The 23,252-nt window shown below is 42.7% G+C and overlaps 2 long non-coding RNA genes across 2 annotated transcripts; one reads left to right on the top strand and one right to left on the bottom strand.

Moving 5' to 3' along the window:
- Positions 1-12,666: 12,666 nt before the first annotated feature.
- On the bottom strand, positions 12,667-16,132 carry LOC309379369. The gene is made up of 2 exons (XR_014172455.1): positions 15,991-16,132; positions 12,667-13,338 (listed from the first exon to the last, which is right to left on the bottom strand). It is a non-coding gene; the product is annotated as an uncharacterized lncRNA (long non-coding RNA).
- LOC309379359 lies at positions 14,008-19,102 on the top strand. Its single transcript, XR_014172444.1, has 3 exons — positions 14,008-14,756; positions 16,620-16,764; positions 18,905-19,102. It is a non-coding gene; the product is annotated as an uncharacterized lncRNA (long non-coding RNA).
- The last annotated feature ends 4,150 nt before the right edge of the window (positions 19,103-23,252 follow it).

Here is a 23,252-nt window from a genome sequence, read left to right as displayed (position 1 = left end):
CACACTAATGCAAAAAGCACATTATCAGGCTAGGTATTGATCTAACAAGGTACAGCTTGCCTGCTCAGTGATCTGGATCTCCCCCCCAGCTCTAAGCAAGCCAGACCTTGTTTCCTCTTGCAAGAGCCTCTAGCAACAGCCTCTGCCACAAAGGCAGGTCGTGTAAATCGTGGATTAGCTACAGATCCTAACCCATTTGGCAGCTGCAGCTTACAAGCAGTTCCATTCTGAGACTATCTCTTTAACAGCTTTTCCGTTAATCAATCGATTTGGCTGAGCTGCAGATTTTGTAGGCCTAGTAATAAATACAGAATACAACAAATATCTTATAGATTGACTGACATAGTTCTTTACACAAACAAAATCATTTAAGCCTTCATTGTGCACATTGGGTCTGCTGGAGCTCAGGGACAATGCTTTTGTTTGCAATCCTATGTATAATTGAGCTGGATGTGAGTCCATTGAGTTCAGATTGTGTATGCACAGGACTGAGCGCAAAACGGGAGCTTTGTAGGTGAGCCCTTAGATACAAGTTTTGGGAAATTTTTGGAAGCTGTTTAGACTTCTTCTTTTTTAAAAAAAAAGAATTAAGTGGCATTTAAATGTTAAAATAATAAAAGAGCCTTAACCGACCAAGCACTACTTGCCCACAATCACTTTGTAATGAGGATTGTATAATTATATGACCTAATAGGCTCAGGCCCTGGTAAGTTTCGTTATCCACAGATACTTGCTATCTATTTACTGCATCAAATCCCACCTTTTTCTTCCAAGTTGCTCAAGGTGGCATACGGTTAATCCTCACAACACACCTGTGAGGTAGGTTAGGGTGAGAGGCTTACAGAAATCCATGGAAGAGAAATTTGATCAGCGGCAGCTCCATGATGTCTATATTCTACTGCTGGGATTTGAAGACTAGTTGTTGGGGAGCAGCCATGGGGAAACGCTTTTGCTCTCAGCCTACTTTTGAGAAAGAAAATGCTGTTCTAGACAGGTCTTTTGCTTGATCTAGAAGCTCTGCTCTTAGGTCTGCAGGTGTACAAGTGGGAATTTGAGGAATTATAAGCAAAGGAGGTTCCGACTAAACCTCAGAAGAGCTTTCTGATGGCAAGAGCTGTTTGACAGTGGAATGGACTCCCTCAGGAGGTTGTGGCCTCTCCTTGGATGTTTTTAAGCAGAGGTTGGATGACCATCTGTCATGGATGCCATGGATTAGTTGAGATTCCTGCATTGCAGGGGGTTGGACAAAAGGGACCCTTGGGGTCCCTTTTGACTCTACGATTCTGTGATTCTTGACACTACATGTAAGGCTGCCCTAGCTGTTCTCTCCTTTACCTCTTTTCCATATGATACAGACAAGTGCTTGGGGATTATGATGGTGCATATTCAACATACCGTATCTTTCGCCCTATAGGACGCACTTTTCCCCCTCCAAAAATGAAGGGGAAATGTGTGTGCATCCTATGGGGCGAATGCAGGCTTTCGCTGAAGCCTGGAGAGCGAGAGGGGTCAGTGCGCACCGACCCCTCTCGCTCTCCAGGCTTCGCACACCTCTCCGCAAGCAGCGGGAGCCCGACGCTGGGCTCCCGCTGCTTGCGGAGAGTTGCCTGCATGCTGAAGCCTGCCTGTGCTGAGCTCAGTGCGTCCAGGCTTCGCGGACCTCTCAGCAAGCAGCGGGAGCCAGCGCTGGGCTCCCCCAGCTTGCAGAGAGCTGCCTGTTTGGGGGCTGGGGTCGGGGGAAACTCGGGCTTTCCCCGCCCCAGCCCCGCGCCTGGGGGAAAAATAATTCCCCCCCCCCAAAAAAAACTAGGTGCGCCTTTTGGGACGGTGCGTCCTATGGGGCGAAAAATACGGTACCTTTATTTATGTTCTATAAGTGTTAAATGTGTAGATGCCTCTTTAATTCACTGGAAAATTTAAACCACTTGCACTTTCAGACTGAATTAACTGAGTTTAAATATAATAGAAGTAGCATATTTGGAGCATTCCAAATATTACTATTTCTTATAGGGATTTAAAAATTTGTGAGTGAAGGCACAGCACTATCCTTCACTTCCTGCCTGCCAAAAGAGAGACTTGATAGCAAATCAGATGTGAGGCGCCAGATGTAATAAATTAAATGGCATTTGTATTCTGCCCCTGCCCTGCTCTTGATTTTATTAGATATTAACATGTTTAAAAAATTTCCCCAATGAATGCAAGCCAGATTTCTCCGAAGATATTTCATGTCACATTTATGGCAATTCAGCAATTTTAGCAAGCTCCGCAAGTCAATTAGGAGTCTTTGTTGCTATCTGGCCAGATTCACGTTTTGCAAGATTAATTCTAAGCCACTCATTAGCAGTTGTGAGCATGACCTCTTTGGTCAGTCTGCCACCTGTATGTGAAATGTGATCTGCTACTAGTAGCTATTACAAATGCATGTCTTTCTCATTATTCTGTCTGATTGAAATACTCAGTGGCTTTCCACTGTCCAGTCTAAAACTTGCCATGAGAACTAGCTGTGACCATACAAGCAAAATCTGATGTAGTGCCATATTTTGAAGAGCAGGAGCTCATCATGACAGCCCTATAGCAATGCCCCAAAGATAATAAAAACTTCAGGCAGCTGTGCTGACATAATTGGCATAATACCCCGTTTATTAGGTTTATCATGACTGCAATCCTATGCATGGTTTCCTGAGGTAATCTCCATTGAACTAACTGGTGCTTGTTTATGACCGCCCAGGTTCAACTTCTTCAGTGCTTCATCCACGTCTAATCTTGCCCCTTTCTAACATTTATTGGTGTACGTTTTTCTTTTTGTAAATCTACCAATGAATAAAATAAAAAATCAGGTTTAAAGGGTTTTCTCAGGGTGGTGGAAAGCATGTGTGTTGTGTCCTGTGGTGGTAGGACTCTTCCTTCTTCTGACAGGAAATGCTCTGTGAGTGAGGGTACAAAAATGGAGAGCCAAGGAGGGTTAGTTTTGAGGGAAATGTCCCCATTTGCATCTTGAGGAATGTTGGAGGGTATGTGCCCATGCATTTTCCTATTCTGCCTTTTACAGTAGAGCAGGTGTTTCACATGCAGAAATCCCCTGGTTCAATCTCAGGCAAGACTTCGCTATCTGAGACCTGGGGAAGTTTCCGCTACTCAGTATATGCCAGGGGTCCCCAAACTGAGGCCTGCGGGCCGGATAAGGCCTGCGGGACTCGTTTATCCGGCCCGCGGCAACCCCTGCCGCCTGCTGTTACTGGCGCTGCGCTGTGCAGCTGCCCACTTCCGGGTCAGAGGGGCACCAGAAATAGCTTGTGTGCATGTGTAAGCATTATTTCTGGTACACATCCGGGTCAGAGGAGGCCTGTGCACATGCGCACAAGCTATTTCTGGTGCTCCTCTGACTCGGATGTGTGCCGGAAATAGCTTGTGTGCACGCGTATGGGCACGCAGTCCCCCGCCCTCTGGCCCACCGCACGATCGGTGCTGGAGACACCGGCCCGAGGCGTGGTAAGTTTGCTGACCCCTGGAATACGCCATTCTGGGCTAGATAGTGCAGTGGCTTGGCTCTGTATGCCACAGCCTCATAAGTGTAATTTGGGGAGAGGGATAGTACAAGGTGCAACTCAAGTCAAGAAACCAGATTTGGCCCCAGAGTGATCAGTGGTTTCCCTTGTACAGTATGATCAAGAGAGGAAGACTGGATGGCCTCATCTCAGCACTGAGGATTAGATGTCTCTTGGTTCCTTCTGCCTCTATAATTATTGGGTGGATCTGCTGGGTCAGCACAGCACGGAACGTCTGCATTTAGGACGTCAGCTACTTCCTCCAAAACTATCCCACCTGGAATGCAGAGTCTATTGCAAACTGAGCAAAGGAGCAGCATGTAGCCTGTATTTGATTATTTTTAATAGCAAATCTTTCCATTGAGGCAAACACCTTTTTATAGGTTTTTGCACAAAGTAACTGCACCTGCTTCTTATTTAACACACAAGCACATATGACATGGTTTTCGTATTAATAGCAGTCATAGTAATATTTCTTACTGCCTTTCACCAGAGGTCCCAGGGTCAACTACAACAATAGAATATTAAAATCAGTTAAAATAGATTACAGCCAAGAGATAGATCCTAAATGTATAGGGTTGGATTCAACGAACTCAGTGTGCTAGCAGAAGCCAGAACAAGGGTTCCTTCTTGCACAATGGGGTTTCCCCTTTCCTCTCTGTGTGCCCCTCCAAGCCTCCCCCAGCTCTACAGAAGTTTGATTCAAATATTTCTCCCTCTTTAACGCCGTTGGTAAGGTGAGGCTGTAGCTGCAACTCTGTAATGCTACTCACCTGGGAGTAATCCCAGTGGAACTCAGTGGAATATAAATCTGAGGTACTATCCCAGTTCTTTTCAGGCAGACATAATTCAGTCTTGCCTAACCATCCCATTTCCTTTTTAATTTCATTTTGAAATCATCCCTTCCAAACCACCTAGTCCCTGTTCTCCCACTTGGGCACTGGTGAAAGATATGGTAGAGAAACAAAACAAAAGAGTTGCACTCAGGCAAGCATATCTCAATTTAAAAAGAGATGAATGAGCCCTTTTCCCTTCCCGCAACACCTCTTCACTCCTTGATGACACAAGCAAATAAACCAGGAAGCCTTCAATTAACCATAGTTTCCTGTTTCATCTGAACTGGGAAACTATGGTTACTAGCTTTGGAACAAAACATAATGTTAAACCATGATATGAAGTTCTTTGATCCTGGCATACTCCAAAACTGGTAATAGTAGCTTCCCAGTTCAAATGAATCAAGAAACTATGCCCTGCAACCCCACAAAGGGCAGCTCAGCCTGAGTCACATTTTAATTTCCCACAATGCCCCCAAACACAGTATCACTCCAAGACATTGCAGCTACAGTCCACCACAGTTACAGCTGGCCCACCACTGGCCTAACAGAAACTATTACGAACAGTTTTAGATATAGAAATATTTAAACATACATTTAAAGTAGCATACTGTGCAACACTTTCAGGAAAGAAAACCCCCCTATTAGTATTCAAAATGTAAACAGAATGCATTATTATTCATAGTGAAATATGCTATTCCTAGGCTGATCTGTTGACAGTTGCATATCAAGAATTGGTGTTCTGGTATGCTAATTATTCCAAAAGTACTAAAGCTAGGCTGCCCTTTGTGTTTTTATTTTATCTGCAAAAATCCAGGGTGTGTCATGATGTGTCATCAGTCTGATTTTATTGCTCTGTGGTTATGTTCTAGGCTATGATCAAGCCTTTTCCATTCAAGGAGGAAAAAAATTGCTTTGCAGCCAGCAAGCTATGTTTTCTGTTCTAGTTTGTTTATTTATTAACTTACAAAAATTTAAAACCCTGTGAGAGAGACTAAAAATGATGAAAAGGACAGGAAATTCGGAATGCTGAATGCTTGCTTGCCCTGGAGAATGGGAAAGACAGGTTATAAAGCAATATTATGAGTCAAGGACACTGCTCAAGAACACTGTGATCCAAACCTCATTCCATAAATTATTTCATTCCTGGATTTAAAAAGACAGGGATTAATTAAACATTACAACGGGCACATGGGACATACCTGGAGGCAGACACTGTTCTTGGCATGCTGCCTACACACACACACACACACACACACACACACACACACACACACAATGACACACCTTTTCTTTTTCACTCTGTGCAAACACTGTTGGTATTTGTTCATTTTTGGGATGGCAGAGTCAGTAAGTACGGGAACCTCTGCACAGTTGGCGGGGTGTGTGTGTATAATAACCCTTGCTGGATCAGACCAAATTTCAGCATCCTGCTTCTCGCAGCAGCCAAATGCATTTGGGAATCTCACAAGTGGGGCATAAGGGCAATAGCCTTGTTTTGTTTTTGCTCCCAGCAAGTGGTGCTCAGAGACATGCTGCCATATAGCCTCCATGGCTAGTAAGCACTGCCAAACCTATTCTCCATTCATTTGTCTGATTTGGAGATGAGGAAACTGTGGTCCTCCAAATGTTGATGGACTAGATCTCTCCTCATCGCTGTCCGTTGGCCATGCTGGCTGGGGCGATGGGGGTTGGACTCTGGAGGAACCCCCCAATGCACACCAAATTAAAGTGGTCATCACTACCTCTTGTGCCAATGAAGTCACAATTGTGACAAGATTAGCATACCCTAACAAAGGAAAGATAATGGTTAGAAATCTAGATTTGATAGCTTTTGAGACTATGCATGATACAACTACAGTGGTACCTCTGGTTATGTACTTAATTCGTTCCAGAGGTCCATTCTTAACCTGAAACAGTTCTTAACCTGAAGCACCACTTTGGCTAATGGGGCCTCCTGATGCTGCTGCACCACTGCTGCATGATTTCTGTTCTCATCCTGAATCAAGGTTCTTAACCTGAGGTAATATTTCTGGGATAGCGGAGTCTGTAACCTGAAGTGTATGTAACCTGAGGTACCACTGTACTTGTTTTATGAGAACCAATGCCAGTTTTCCCACTATTGGGTGATGTACTGCATTTCTATCTAAACGATAGTGATTTATTTCTAAATCTGTGTTCACACCAATAAATTAGAATATGAAAATTCTTTGAAAATTGGTGTCCCCCCTTTGATCACTTTTTTGTGGGTACTGCACATCCTTTCCTTTTCTTATCATGCATAAGCAGCCACCTTAGATGGCAAGGACTGAGCCTGTATGCAGAACAGACCGAGCTGCAGCTCCCATCCACACTGGGATATCTTTTTCCACCTCCTCCAGAAAAATAGGTAATGGGGAAAGAGGGGATACGAATTAGCTCAAACTTTGTTTCCAGTTTTTCTGATTAAAAATGGTTTGGAAACAATTTTTTCAGACAAAAGCCATTTGGAATTTTTTTCTTAAAAAGCATTGCTAATTTAGAAGAAGGTGCATAAAGCAATTCCCAAGCAAGACTCATTTGTACCTTCTAATTTGTGAGGGCTACGACACCAATGCGTCCGACTTTATTGTCTCCTCAAGCGGCTTCATCAGTCTGCAGTCAGCTGGAATATGAACAGAGGCAGGTCCCAGGAAGATGAATTCATTCATTTTATTCCACCGTTTATTGTTTATTGCATACATTACGGATGCCAACATGATATTCCCTGCATCCCTGTGCAATGCAATATAGCTTCGAAGATACTTATTTAGAAGACTCCCTGGTGGAGGAATTAGGAGGGGAAAATACGTATTTAGGCAATTGCTTTGCCTCTCATGTGGCAGAGACGATCTAATGCCTATGGCTTGTTTACAACTGGTTTACATTGCCCACTCACTGTTCCACATATGAATATGCTGTCTTAAGGCACAAGAGAAAGCTAAAACAAATATCATTAATGCAGGCTGTGCAGCTCCCTGTATTGTTGCTTCTCATGATTAATGGTATCAAGGCTGACACTGCTTCACTGCAGTATCACACAAAAGCAGTGTGGGGAACCCGTGTCTCCAGTTCCCCTTCCTAAGCTCCCAGCAGCCCATGCTTCTACAATGTGGCTTGTAATTGTCACCTGTGAGCAGGAGTGCCAGCTTGGCCCTGCAACCGTGGGTGCACAGGGCTGTGGGTGCCATGCAGTGTGCATGGCCCTGGCACCAAAATTTGTGGGTGCCTGGCTCCTTCATGGGCCCCAGGGTGTTTACACCTATGCCCGTCAGTCAAGAAGGGCAAATCTGTGTGTTTCTGTTTGTCACTCACCCACTCTGCCTTCTGTTCAGTTCCCTACATTTCCATACCAATTATTATTATTATTATTAGTAGTAGTAGTAGTAGTAGTAAAGTCTTCATGAGAATTCACCAGCATTTGAGAGTGAATTTATGCACACTGCACATATACACATTTTGTATGCAATTTTGTCTACTATACACATTTTTAAAAAGCAATTTCCGGAAGACAGCACATTTTTGCATGTTATTTTCACTATTATGCACACTTTACACTAGTATGTTCATTTTTGAACACATTACTTGGCTAGAGGACTGCATTGCAAAATTTGGAGAAGTGCACATTTTTGAAGGATGGCTGCATTTTGGTTCCTGCCTTTTCTTTGTATTGTGTGGGTGTGCTCAATTGCTCCTCGAACATGAAAAGAGGATCACAGGTCTGGTGGGCAGAAGAAGTGGGTCAAATATCCTTTTTACTAATGATGTTCTGAGCTGAAGTCACAAAATCAGTTAGGATCCTAGAGTGTTCTAGATAAGATTTAAGTTATATTAATTGCCTGCAGGAGCTCAATACAGCTCAGCATGGTCTTTGCCCTCCTATTTTAGCCTTACAACAACCTTGTGATGTAGGATAGACTAAGAGATGGCAACTGACCCAAAGCACACCCCCCATTGCTGAGTGAGGATTTGAACCTGAGGTTCCCCTCCTGGTGCAATACTCTAACCACCAAACCACAGAGCATCAACAAATATGGGCTACAGTACCAAACAAAATCAGAACTAGTGTCTGAAACTTTGTCCTATTTGTAGATTTTTAATTACATAGGAGTGGGAAAGGGTCTGGATAACTTTTCCAAACTGTTGCACAGTTTAAAGAGGATCACAGGTCCGGTGGGCAATTTATGTTGGCTTGATGCTCTCCAAATTTCCACACTCCTTGCTCTTGAACGACTGCAGTGCGGAAGAAATGGTTAAATTTAGTTTTTGCAAATAGAAGCACGTCAAGCTTGGAACAGTTAACCGCTATACTGCTGCATGACTGTAAACAGCCTGAAGTTAACAGAGGGCTTTTAAAACATTCCCTCCCCAACCGCACCCGTTGTTGACTTACTGCCTTTTCCAGCTTCCAAAGCTACTTTTTCTTTTGTTCCAACCCCAAGGAAACAAAACTGGATAGGATGTTTGCTCCACCCAGTGTGGATGCTGGTCACACCCTTTCAGGGGTCCAATAGTACCTTGGTAGGCAATGAAGAAGGCCCTCTCTGCTACTGGCAAAGTACCCTAGGCATGACCCACAGAACATCTGCTCAAGGTTCCTCCTGAACTGTGGCTTTGGATAAATATCTGGGACAGACAGTTCATTAATTTGCTATGGCACCTAGTGCCTACAAAGAGGATATTTACTGAGCTCCTTGTATGAATAAACAGACTTTGCCCTGAAATACTCCCTGCAACTCTTGGATTCCCATGTGCTACCTTCTTGAAAATAGAAAAGATTATTACAAAGAGAAAACAGTATTTTAATAATCATCACAATGTTAAGTTGTAGACAAATATGAATATATATCCTCTAATAATGAGCACAGATTAATTAAATCTTGCAGTATATCATTCTAGAAGTGGATAAACAGACTCCATTTATTGTTCTTTTGAATGCCTTCTCTTATCAATTTTTTTTCTATATTAACTATCTCCTAAACTTTAGATAACCAAGAATCAAACAACAATGATGTGGTGTCCCGTCCCCCCGTCCCCCCCAGTTTTGAAAAATTGACATTTTAGCTGCTGTTGATAAGTGAGATGCCATTTTGGTTACTCTCCTGTGGTATGGTGCTCTTGAGATCCTCAAACAGTATTACAACTGGGTACATTGGAAGATGGTAACCTAGGGCACTTTTCTATTTCTATCAGAGCAGATTCCCAGAAAGTCCAGATTGCAGAACATTCTTGCGCCACATGAAGTAAATTTGTGTTAGGTGCCTTACATCTCCTACATTGATCGCTTCACTATTCCTTGGCTAAATTTTGCTCAGTCTAGTTGGAGTTAAACACTATAGTAAAGGTAAAGGGACCCCTGACCATTAGGTCCAGTTGTGACTGACTCTGGGGTTGTGGTGCTCATCTCACTTTATTGGCCGAGGGAGCCGGCGTACAGCTTCCGGGTCATGTCGCCAGCATGACTAAGCCGATTCTGGTGAACCAGAGCAGCACACAGAAACGCCGTTTACCTTCCCGCCAGAGTGGTACCTATTTATCTACTTGCACTTTGACATGCTTTCAAACTGCTAGGTTGGCAGGAGCTGGGACCGAGCAACGGGAGCTCACCCCGTCGTGGGGACTCGAACCGCCGACCTTCTGATCGGCAAGTCCTAGGCTCTGTGGTTTAACCCACAGCACCACCTGCATCCCTGTGTTAAACACTATAGGTCATAATTCTTATGATCCCCCTCCTCTTAAAAATTATGGGTGTTTAACTCCTGCTAGAGTCACACAAAGGATAAGCCCAGTTTACAGAAGCTTCAGCTTACCAGAAACACAGCCAATTTCTTAGTACTTGTACTGCATCAGTCTCTGCTCCTTTTTCATGCCTTTTGGGAGAATTTGGGGGTGCATTTTAGAACGTTGAGGCCATGTGCTCAAGCTTCCTTTCTCTCCCCTCCCCTACAACCCATCCAGATAGTAAAATGTAAAATACATTTTCGTTGCAGCTCTTCTGTAAGAAGCATAATGAGATCCACTGCAAGGTGGAATGTTACATTTTTTATTTTATTTTAATGAAACTCTTACGATCACACCTAACACCCCTTGCTTCAGAAGCCATTGTCAAATAGGCTGTTGCAGGGTCACAAATACTGGGAGAAGCAGGCAAAGTGCCTTCAGCAATTTGTAACGAAAGAAAATGAACACTAGTAAAGGGAAAATTGTTATCTAGGAAAGGAATATCACGAATGCCTGAGCTAATAAAGAATTTGTATGCATACTCACTGGAGAACTCGACATAAATAATTTGATATACTAATTGACCAGGGGAAGTTTACATTGTTAGTTACACATGGAAAAATTATTAAATGGTAGATTGAAGAGTGAGTCAGATTTTTGACCTGGGGCCAGAAAAGGGATGTGAGCAGAAGAGTTTAATTGGTTATTATTGAATATTAGTTTGTTCAGGATCCAGATACAGATTTGGAGCATTTTATTACCCTCCTCAAAGTGGTTATATACAAGAAGTCAAAGACTGGGGATTACTTTGAGTTTATGGTCTTTGAAATATTGCAAACATTGTAATAAAGCATATTAGAATTGGCCTGTTAATGATTTAATAGTGACAGGTTATATATATCCAGTGCTGCATGTGCAGAGTTCTACTTGCACAACAGGATTTCTCCTTCCTCCCCTCTCTCAAAATGTGCCCTCCAAACTTCTGGAGCAGATTTTGAGGGTGCCCAGGGGAAGGGGCTTCCAAAGTGGAGAAGGGGAAAGTTCTGCTTTTCAAGCCAAAGTCTGCTGCATTAGTGGAACAGCAGCGCTGGATGCAACCTAAGGTGTTTGCGCATTTAATATTTATGTAACTGTAATATAAAGAACAGTCTATGTCTGATATTCATTTTTTCCACCAGCTGCAGCCAACATGGTCAATGGTCAGGGATGATTGCAGTTGTAAGTGTAGCAACGTATTTTCATTTGTGAAATATTGGAGGTTAGGAGCTTAATATCACATTCCATGGGAATGGTTGTTACTATGATATGAATGTGATGTGTGTGTGTGTGTGTGTGTGTGTGAGAGAGAGAGAGAGAGAGAGAGAGAGAGAGAGAGAATAAGAATAACTATTTCATTTTCTCTAATTGTTCATATCTAAGAAAACCCAGCTAGATCGCTTCCAGAGTGTATGTTCATTCCACATGCCTCCATTAGGTGGTGCTCCAAATATATGTTAAGCGGTACATAACAGAACTGAGTAGTTTTTAAGGTACCTAAGGACAGAAAATATACCAGTGGACAAGTGAATCTCTGTTGGCTGTACCCACGAAGTCACAGTGGGACTATAAATGATCAATTACGTCTTGCAAGGACATACACATCTGCACTGTATGATACCTTATCATCATCGTGAATTAGGGGAAATGTTTCTCAGGAGTGGTGGAGCTCATCGTTAGCAGGAGGAAAAGGAAAGCTTCTTTCCTTTTCCGTAAGTCCCACCCTCCTCCAGCAGCAGCAACAACTACTGCATTGGAAGTCTGGCTGCCATTTTGAATGCTGCACAGTCATAGCATCTCCCAGGGGTGGGTTTTTTGTGGGTGGGGGGGAGCAAAGGTCAGTCACTACAAATAAATGCTCAGAATTTTGGGTGAGAAAACTCTGCAAAAGTGGGTTGTTTTCTAGGGGTGGGAGGAAAGAAAAAGAAAAGAAAAGAAACCACTGGAAAAATATATTCAGAGAAATCTTGGCTCAACCCTAGTGTCAGTAGGCATTCTTGGTAGCTTCTGAATGATCCAGTGTCTAGTCTTTACCTCAGGCTGTAAAGCATCCTAGCCCTTGTTATAGGCTCCGCAGGGCCTTCCCCACAACAGTTACTTTGAGCTGCTTGCCCTGTGTGGCGCTTGAGGCTTTTCACATAATCAGATTGTGCCTGTTAACTAGGGATGAGGGATGAATTCACTTTTGTTTGCCTGTTAACTACCCAATACGCACGTCTGGAACAAACAGCAAATTCACGTTTTCAGATTTTGAGATGGTGCTTACCCACTCATGAACATGTACAAAAATGCATATTGTGGGAAAGTGTGCATGAAAATGCATATACAGTGGTAACTTGATTTTCAAACGTAATTCATTCCGGAAGACCGTTTGACTTCTGAAATGTCCAAAAACTCAATACGCAAGCCTCAAAATGTATGGGAAACTCAAACAGGAAGCCGCCTCGGAAGTTTTTTTATACGTTGTAAGCTGCCTTGAGCATGGCATTAACTTTGGAAAGGCGGCACACCCAAAAATGATTGATTGTTTATTAGGAGAAATTCCAACTAAAAGGTTGACAAATTTTCCTGTGGATTTTATTTTTTGTAAAAAGTTGCAAATGGCTATGGCAATGCAGAGAACTGAATTGAAGATTAGTAGGGTTGCCATATGTCTGGAATTTCCCTGGCATACCCAGAAAACTGTAGTAAAAAGCAGTGTCCAGGCAGAAATCGTTTGGGGAAATCCAGCCATATTGGCCATTTCCCTCAAAAACAGCTTTAAAATGTTATTTGTTATTTTGCTAAAAAAGCTCAACAAGTTTTTTGTCCAGACTTCCACTTTTTGAAATATGACAATCCTAAGATTTGAAATTGAAAAACCCAAACTGACAGATTTGTCAATCCCTGTTTTCACCTCAGCTCTCATTCTGCATTCCAAAAAAGATTTCCAATCTTCAGCATTTCACTTGGTGTTTTCCTTCCTCCCTTCCTCTGGAATAAATCAGGTTTGCCACAAGTGGGCCTGCTTATTCTCCACAAATGCTTGGTTTAACACAGCAAAGTCAGAGCTGAAGGAGCTAGTTACCTCGATGGGGACCTTTTGTCTTTATGTTGTTTGGGGAGGTATTTCTCTATTTGTATGTCTCTGCTCACAATTTCACTCAACCTTGAACCACGCTGAGTGTAGTATTAACACACTGAATCTCAACAGATGCAACAGAAGGTCAATATCATTACCTGATGGGTAAGGCTAATTACACCTTATTTATACAAATGCATTCTGTGAAGAATATGCCTTGGAGTATAAAAGTAAAGAAGTTGAGAAAAGTGGGGTATTGTGTATGGATAGAGGAGAAATTCGATCCACTTCACATATAAAAGTGCTTTTACCTAATTTGCACTTTCTAAAACAGTACACGAACTGAAACACAGTAATCTTTCAGTCAAGGTCTCTCCCAGCTCTGCTTCGAAATGTCAGGGATTGAACCTGCAACCTAGATGCTCTACCCCTAAACTATGCCCCTACCTTTTGTTATGGCCTATGAAAGCCTACCCAGAAGTAAGCTGTGCTGTATCCAATAGGCTTACTCAAAGATGGAGATGGGGGAGACATTCAATTCACTTCACATTTAAAGCTGACCTGACCCTACCCAACTTACATGTTCTGAAACAATACACAAACTGAAACACAGATATCCTCCCAAATTCACACATCCATGAATTTTGCAAAGAGAGACAGTGTTGGTGTGTTGGACCTGGGAGACCAGGGTTTGAATCACTGGGGCTCAGCTATGAAGCTCACTGGGTGAGCTTGGGCCTGTCATTGTCTCTCAGCCTAACCTACTTCACTGGGTTGTTGTGAGGATAAAATGGGAGGCAAAACCATATATGCCACCTTGAGCTCCTTGGGAGAAAAATGAGGAATCTGCAAAAATAAAGAACCGAGAGAAACCAAAATGGACAGATTCACCCACACCGAGTGGTATATAAAATGACCTTTCAAATGGAAGGGGGAATGGTTCAAAATACCCAAGGAACTCCATTGTCTGAATAGGTATGTAGCCTTTGCACTAAACAAAAGCTATCTTGAGGTGACCTTTTCGCTGTAAGGGTGTAGGATGCAGAGAATGCCACAAAAAAACCGATCTACATTTCTCTCACTACTACAGCAAATGTCACTTATGGCCACCTGAGGGGTCTATTTTCTTATTTCCCCAGGAAGTGTAGCGTGTATGTGGTGTATTGTCACCTGCTAGTCTCTGCCAGAAGGATAACCACAAGCTGAGCAAAATATAAATTAAGCATAGCACCACATTTTCAGACACCAGAACTTAATTATTTGCTGTGTGAGTTTGAAGAGAGCATCACAGCCAAGAAGGGCGATGACACCCTAGCCTGAAAACTACACTCTTTCCCCCTCTCCATCCTTATTTCTCTCCCCTCACTGTCCACAGCTTCTCCTGTTTGATTTTCATCCCGGCTTCTGCTGCGAAACCTCCGCTCCACAGCAGGTGAAGAAAGACAAAGGCTTCCTTTGTATGAGAGGAAAGCATCAATACAATTTCAGCAGATGGACGAGGGTTGTTCCCTGCTATTCCTTACATTGACTTCTTATTTACCAGTAATAAAAATAATATTCCGTTTTGTTTTGTTTTGTTTTGATGTTGTAAAGATCACCCTGAGATCTTTGAATGAAGGGCAGGACATAAATCTAATAAATAATAATAACCAATTATTATTTGTCAATAATAATATTTGTCAACAGTTATGATATTATTTAGTTGGGGTGAAGGGGAAACAAGTGTTATTTCTCTAATTTAGCTGTAATTCCTATTGGGGTTTTCAATTAATTAAAGAAAACCAATTAAAAAAATAAGATTGTTTTTAGATGGTGCTTGCATATTCCATATCTTAGAAGAGGCATTCCTTCCTCTGTGAGGGAATGCTCTTCTAAAACGGCATTACTGTCTGCATTTCTTCTTAGCGTTTTTTTTTATAACCCCTGGTTAACTATCTCTATCTATCTATCTATCTATCTATCTATCTATCTATCTATCTATCATCTATCTATCTATCTATCTATCTATCTATCTATCTATTTATCTATCATCTATCTATCTATCATCTATCTATATCATCTATCTATCTATCTATCTATCATCTATCATCTATCTATCTATCTATCTATCTATCTATCTATCTATCTATCTATCTATCTCTATCATCCATCTATCTATCATCATCTATCTGCTCATAAGGTGTCCCTGGTTAAAGGATGCAACTGACACGGCTTGAAGCAAAGGTGGGCAACCTGAGGGCTCCCTGCCGCCCTCAGCCTAATTCTACAGAGGCTTTGGCCTGATTTCAAAAGCCCTCTGCAAGCTCAGACTTCCAGTGAGAATGTTCTGTTCCTTTCCCAGCAGCCTGCTAGGCAAGGAGGGGGGGGGGGGGCGGAAGGGAGGCAGGGAAAAATGGTGGCCCTGTTAGCACCGACACTTGAATAAAGCAGAAAGAAAATCCTGGTCAATGTTTACAGAACAAAGTGAACCAAACAGTACACAACTTGAGCAGAAAGAGAGTGATTTTGCCTTTTTGGAAGGTCTTGTTCTGAGCAGGAAGACATCAACGAAACATCCACAAGAGAACTGTAAGGCCAAATGAGCAGAGTGGGAATTACTTCCAAAGAGGCATGGTGCTGCAAGTCTCCGCCTCTCCCTCCCCAGCTATGTTCTATCATTTCATTAAAAAAAAACCACTTCCATAAAATGATATAACTGATAGAAGACTGCTCTCTTCCTCTTAAATAATGAAAGCCTACTAAGGTGGCCAGACCTCCAGGTCTGGCCTGAATTCACTAAGTTTGTGTGGCAAATGGAGGGCTTGAATTTCCAGGTGGTCCAGAGTGCTAATAATAATAAATACTACTAATAATAAGACTGTGCATGCAGCTTGCAAAGTTTCAACATGGCAGGAGTTGGCTGCAAATTGCAGCATAGGCACTCAGGGCGGGGGTAGCTCTGCTCTACCTTCTTCCAATTAACCTCCATCTCCAGGTTCTGCCCTATGACATTGCAAAGGAATGCATCTGTGACATCACCAGGGGGAGTCCCTAAAGCCTCAGGTTTGGACCCTGTGATGCTCCTGACCTGGCAACCCTGATTTGAAGGGACCAGGAGGATCATCTAGCCCAAGGCCCGGCAATGTAGGGATTCTGTCCACAGCCGTCCCTGGGTGGGCTCGACCCACCAACCCTTTGGTTATCAGCCAGATGTACTGACCCATTATAATTTTAATAATAAACATAACCCCTCCCCAATGAACAATGCACAATGTACTTGCACTATTTGTTCGTTATTTCTGCTGGAGCGTAGGTTGTAAGAATTATATTGCTTATTAATTCCTGTTTCTATTATGTTGCTAGCTGTCTTGAGGGTCTAGTTTTAGAACAAAGTGTAACATGTAAATATTTTAATTTACATTCCAGCAGGAGCAACTATCTTCCTCATTTCATTTCCTGGCAGCTGGTGGTTGAAACTATTATGGCACATCTGCATCCTGTTCTTCTACCAAGAAATTCAGAGTAGTACACATTCTTCTCTACGCTTTCATCATCACAACAACCCTGTGAGGTAGGTTAGGCTCGGAAATAATGACTTGCCTAATTTCACTCAGTGAGCTTCAAATCAGAGATGAATTTTGAGCTTGAATCTCCCCCGTCCTGTTCCTGCCTCCTATCTTGTTGAGCTGTGAATTTATTTATTTTATCTACCTTTCATTCCAAGGTCTTAGAGTGGGTCACAACATGTCAGGAGCCATACAAAATTAAAAACAGTTTAAAACAAGTTACATAAAGATTAAAAAAAGAAATATTGCATGGTCATTATGTAATTCCATCCCATTCATTTCAATGTAAAAGGAATAGGGTGATGCAATCAAATACATATCATCTGCAGAATGAAAGCAGCAATAGCAGTGAATCCTTATTGTATTCGCTAGATTGATTTCCATTCCAAACATGGGACAAATAAGTGAACATAAGCAATTTCTTCTCTAGATTCTGTTTCTGTTGGATTTCTTTGACATCCCCAAGTGTGTATCAAAACAGGCAGAGCTGTGTGCAATCTCCAATGATTTTCCTCTGAGATGAGGGCTGGTCTCCTGTCTAACTTTCATTCTCTCTCTCTCTTCCTTCCAAGTGGGAGCTACTTGATATTTATTGATATAGAAATGCATGTAGCACCTGCTGTTACAATTTTCACAGCTCAGTGTTTACACTTTGCTTGTAAATTGTGGCATCTCAAAGTCTCTGCCCTGTCAGAAGCATGATCGACAGCCTGTTAACATGGTTTATCAAGATAACAGGCCTGGCATTTCCATTTTGTAAAGATGACTTGTCACGTTTTGCAGATGCAGTATACTTTTGATCTGGGAAGCTGCATTATGTCAGTTTAAACCACTAGTCCATCTAGTACATTACTGTCTACTCCAGGGATGAGGAATCTTCGCCCCTCTTGATATTGTTAATTCCAACTTGCCCCAGCCCCAGCCAGCATGGCCAATGGTAAAGGATGATGGGAGTTGTAGTCCAGCAAATATCTAGAAGGCCAGATGTTGCCCTTTCCTGGTTTGTTCTGAATGGCAATGGCTTCCTGAGGTTTTAGATGAAGAGGCAAAGTAGGCCCAGGACAATTTGCTGACTGACAATCCTGAGCTAGATGGACACTGTATAAGATGGCTTCCTAGAAACCTACATTTTATGTCATTTATCCAAAGATGAGTATGCTACCTTCTCCACAAGACATGAGGATTCATTTCTTTATTTTACAGGCCACAAGCATGTTGTTGTGAAGCACCTTGAAAGGGCAATATAAATATATTTTTCATTTAGAGAAATAAATTAAAAATTACACAGAAGAAGAACTCTATGTTGCTTCTTGGAACTTTACAGCTGTGTTCCCTTCACGATCCATGCATTTGACATATAACCAGCCAGTAATAATAGGGAATAGGGAATATTTATGATTAATTCTGGCTTCCCAGAGATTGGATGTATTCTTCTATTCCTCAACCCTGTGCTGCCTCCCCTCCTTTCATACTTGTATGGTCCTGACTACCCCTCTCCAAAGTGCATAGTTCATGTTCTATCTTGGTTATCAAACCTCTACCCCAAAAGGTGTAACCCAGCCCTTCCATTGGGCATACCTAGGATGGGGACTATCTCACTGCTAAGACAGCTAAGACCTTCACTACTCATAAAAGAAGGATGTGATAATCCCAGTCCCAAGGACACTTCAAAACAAGGATTTCCAGAGCCACCTTGGTGGTTATATAACTTACCCACTTTAATGCATCATGCTTTGCAATGCTACTGGCTGGTTGTAATGTGTGAAGAGATGCCGGAACTCATTACAGAAATGTGGGTTTATATTATTCTGTGAGATCTTACTGTGATTCATCCTTACTCTTCCTTGGCTTGAAAGTTCACCTAGTCTTACCTACCTGTACATTTTATTCAGCAGATAGGAGGGGAAGAAGTTTAATGTTAGTAGAAGCAGGAAATGACTCAATTATTTGCATTTTTAGAGTTCTGTTTCATGGAAATATGACCTTTCGGAGTGTGGGGTGGGCACTGTGTTTCCAACACATCCTTGGAAGGAAGAACATAAGAAAGATTGTAAAGCAGTTTGCTAATGGAGTCGCTTGATGAATAATAAATAGCAGGGTTTTCTTAAACGTAGCAATTAACTCACTGCAGAACTTGCATTCTAGGGCCAGAACAAGACATGGCTGCCTCCTAAAACATGTCTGATCTTCTTCTTTCACATTCTCCTGCAGCATCTAGTGATACAGGCTGCATCATGTGATGGAACTGGACTGCAAGGTTTTCTTCGTCCTAATTCACAGACATCAATGTATTTAGTGACTGATTGATTAAATTTACCGTATATCTTCATGTTTCCTCCCAAAGTGTGTGTGTGTGTGTGTGTGTGTGTGTCTTAAAGGTAAAGGTAAAGGGACCCCTGACCATTAGGTCCAGTCGTGGCCGACTCTGGGGTTGCGGTGCTCATCTCGCTTTACTGGCCGAGGGAGCCGGCATACAGCTTCCAGGTCATGTGGCCTGCATGACTAAGCCGCTTCTGGTGAACCAGAGCAGCGCACGGAAATGCCGTTTACCTTCCTGCTGGAGCGGTACCTATTTATCTACTTGCCCTTTGACGTGCTTTCGAACTGCTAGGTTGGCAGGAGCAGGAACCAAGCAACGGGAGCTCACCCTGTCGCAGGGATTCGAACCGCCAACCTTCTGATCGGCAGGTCCTAGCCCACAGTGGGTTAGCCCTAGGCCTAACCCACAGCACCACCCATGTCCCTTGCATGTGTGTGTCTTACTTCCAGGTAAACGTGCAGGATTTCTGCCTTCAGCAAGTTAGCTGCTGCAGTCTTCATTCTTCTAGAGTCATTTATAAAAATGCAGTGGAAAAGAGCCTGGGAAGTAAGGGGCCATATTGTGAGGCCACCTCTCGCTTTGATTGCTGAAAGGCCTCCTATGGAGACATGTACTAGCTGGTGTCTATTATAGACACACAAAATGCCATGCCAACAAATTTGCAGGTCCAGCAAGGCCAGGGATGATGAGAGTTGTAGGTTCACAATTTCTGGAATACTCCGTCTTAGAGTATGTCCATACACTAAGGCACTTCATTGACAGCTGTTTTCAGGAAAATGCAATGACAGCATTCCTGTCAAGTAGGCAAAGTTGGGAGAGAGTTTGAGTCACAGTGCTGCAGTTTTTTTATTGCGGTTTTGCAACTCCAAAGATCAGTTTTGCATCATGTCTAGTTCTGCCCATGTTACACTGTGACATGAGAATAGCAACCCCTGGCTGCTGAAATATAAGAAACGTTTTGTGTGAAAGTTAGGTCCCCAATATTGGAACAGTTTCCTAGCCTCAAGAAGGAATTTGCCCATTTATTGGGTAAGAGTGAACTCAAATTAATTGCAAGCAGGTTAGAGCTGGCATAGTTGGAGTGGCATTCGGAGCAGCTGTCTTGGCTCCTCTGTGAAACCATATTTCAATTAGTCTTATTCCAACAACTTCAAACTGCAAAAGTTGTCCTGGACTGGCAAATTGCAATGGAAAAAATGGCAAAAGAGCACTTTGTGAATCAAGAAAGAGCAGCAAACTATGTCAGAGTTTGGCAAACATTTTAGTCTGTACCCTGGTGCCTCTCTCTCTCTCTCTCTCTCTCTCTCTCTCTCTCTCTCTCTCTCTCTCTCTCTGTGTGTGTGTGTGTGTGTGTGTGTATTTTGACTAGTCTGGGCTCAAATTAGATTTGATATCCTGGTGTGCTTTCCAAATGTAACAACTAATAAATGAGCCTCTGTTGAAATGGGTGCAATGGAGAAACCTCCTCACTTGTCTTTTCATCTCATAGTCTTCTGCTCCAATATTGTTTGTTCATTCGATCTGCTGCAATGTTTTTTTGTGTGAATAGGATGCATATATCGCTGGTTTTGTTCATGGGAAAAAGAATCCCCATGAAGGATTTCAGTGTATCTAAAGATCAAGCTCTCTGGATCCCCCCACTCCCAAGAATCTGTCATGATAACGTAGCTCGAGGAAGTTATGATTTTTCTACATTCCTTCATGTCAAACCATAAACATGTTAGGTCCTGTATCAGCAAAGCCAGCTCAAAGTATTCTGTTGACAGAGAAAACAAATTTCTAAGAGTCTTCACAGATAGGATTTATTTCTAAGAATACTTGACATCAGTGAGTGAGTAGAGAATTTCTCAATAATCTGGACCTAAGCAGACAGGAACCCTAATGAGGAAGTTTAATTCACAGTGAAACCCTATGCATGTCCACACAGAAGAAAGTCCCAGGGAGTTGCTATATTTTAAATGGCGTTTCTGTGTGCTCTGGCATTCGTCATGGTGTCCCGTTGTTCCAGAAGTGGTTTAGTCATGCTGGCCATGACTCAGAAAGCTGTCTGTGGACAAACGCCGGCTCCCTCAGCCTGAAAAGCGAAATTAGCAACTCCAAAAATCGTATTTGAGTGGACTTAACTGTCTAGGGGTCCTTTACCTTTTTACCTTTTACCTTACTATGTTTTAAACATTATTAGTAGTGGTATGCTTATATGCAAGTCCATCTGCATGGACTGCAAGATGGACTGCAAGAAGAACAAACCTATCCATTCTTAAGGAAATCAGCCCTGAGTGCTCACAGGAAGGACAGATTGTGAAGCTGAGGCTCCAATACTTTGGCCACCTCATGAGAAGAGAAGACTCCCTGGAAAAGACCCTGACGTTGGGAAAGATGGCGGGCACAAGGAGAAGGGGACAACAGAGGATGAGATGGTTGGACAGTGTTCTCGAAGCTACCAGCATGAGTTTGACCAAACTGCGGGAGGCAGTGGAAGACAGGAGTGCCTGGCGTGCTCTGGTCCATGGGGTCACAAAGAGTCGGACATGACTAAACGACTGAACAACAACAACAACATGCTTATCTACCAGTCACTTTCCTATAGATATGCTCAGAGCAGCACACAGAAACAGTAAACAATACAGAGCTATATATTGATAGATAAATACAGTAGAAATAATACATGTACAAAATCCATTTGACAAATTTCATCAGTTAACATTTATATCCACACCAGCTAGCTAACAAAAACATCAAAATTATTGCCCCCCAAACTGTTTGATTAATAAGAACAATCACCAAAAATATTCACATTTAGCTAAATAACTGCTAAACTTTCCACTAACTATGCCAAGTTTCTAAAGTATCAACAGTTCAATGGGGCTTAAACTGGATTTCAGCCCCAGAATGCTTTTGATCTCATTCTCTCCCCTCCCCACATACACACACTAAGAAAACATGTTTAAGAAGCATATTTGCCTGTGATCAATTTGTGTACTGAGGTTTAGCTTCCAAGATTATCCAGCTGACTGTGAGAACCTGGCTAGCAATGGCTCAAGAAACCACATGCAGTGGCGTAGCGTGGGGGGTGCAGGGGGGGCCGGCCGCACCGGGCGCAACATCTGGGGGTTAGGGGGCGCAAATCCACGGGTTATGGGGCGCAAATCCATGGGTTAGGGGGCGCAAATCCACAGGTTAGGGGGCGCAAATTACTTGCCTTGCCCCGGGTGCTGACAACCCATGCTACGCCACTGACCACATGCATCAATCTCAGTAACGGTTTCTCTTTAAAGCAAAACAAAGCATGGGGGATATAACTCTTTTTGTTTTACTTGATCTCTCCATACATTAAATGCCTTTGCCTGCTGATGTAAAAAATCTAAGTCTCTGCCTGGTGATGTAATGTATATAGTCTGCTCTGATAACCAAACATTAGCCTAGGTGCATTTTAGCAAGCACTTTTTGTTTACTTTCTCTAAGTGTACTTATACCCCACTTTTCTTCCAGGGAGGTCAAGCTGGCATATATTGTTCTCTGCCTCTCCTGCCCCCTCTCCATTTTGTCCTCAGAACAATCCTGTGAGGTAGATTTGGCTAAGAGATCATCACTGGCCCAAGCTGAGTGGAGATTTAAAACAGGGTCTCCTCATTTTTTGCATTTGGAAAATATATTCCAGTGGGTGTGCAGAACCTCAAAGGAAGAGATCTACTTTACCAACCAGTAGTCATTAGTGAGGAATCAGTGATGAAGAAGAGGTAGCTTCTCTGTGTATCACCCCACACTGATTCAGGTAATACAGTGGTACTTCGGGTTACATACACTTCAGGTTACATACTCCGCTAACCCAGAAATAGTATCTCGGGTTAAGAACTTTGCTTCAGGATGAGAACAGAAATCATGCTCTAGCGGCGCAGCGGCAGCAGGAGGCCCCATTAGGTTAAGAACAGTGTCAGGTTAAGCACGGACCTCTGGAATGAATTAAGTTCTTAACCCGAGGTACCACTGTATATTGTAAGCATTGTGGGTTTACTTCCATCACCAAAGGCAGGGGGAGTGTGACAGGTTCAGTTGCACCGGGTGCGAAGCTTATGGGGCCACAACTATATAAATTCAGGCATGTAGAATTTTGGTCTTGCACAGGGTGCCACTGAAATTTGAGACGCCAAGGTCTGCCACTGCCAACATCCCATC

This window comes from Podarcis melisellensis (genome assembly GCF_964234715.1).
Source record: "Podarcis melisellensis genome assembly, chromosome: 10".
In the NCBI taxonomy this organism is placed as follows: domain Eukaryota; kingdom Metazoa; phylum Chordata; class Lepidosauria; order Squamata; family Lacertidae; genus Podarcis; species Podarcis melisellensis.
Note: the sequence above shows the minus strand (reverse complement) of the source record. Positions and strands in the feature narration are given on the sequence as shown.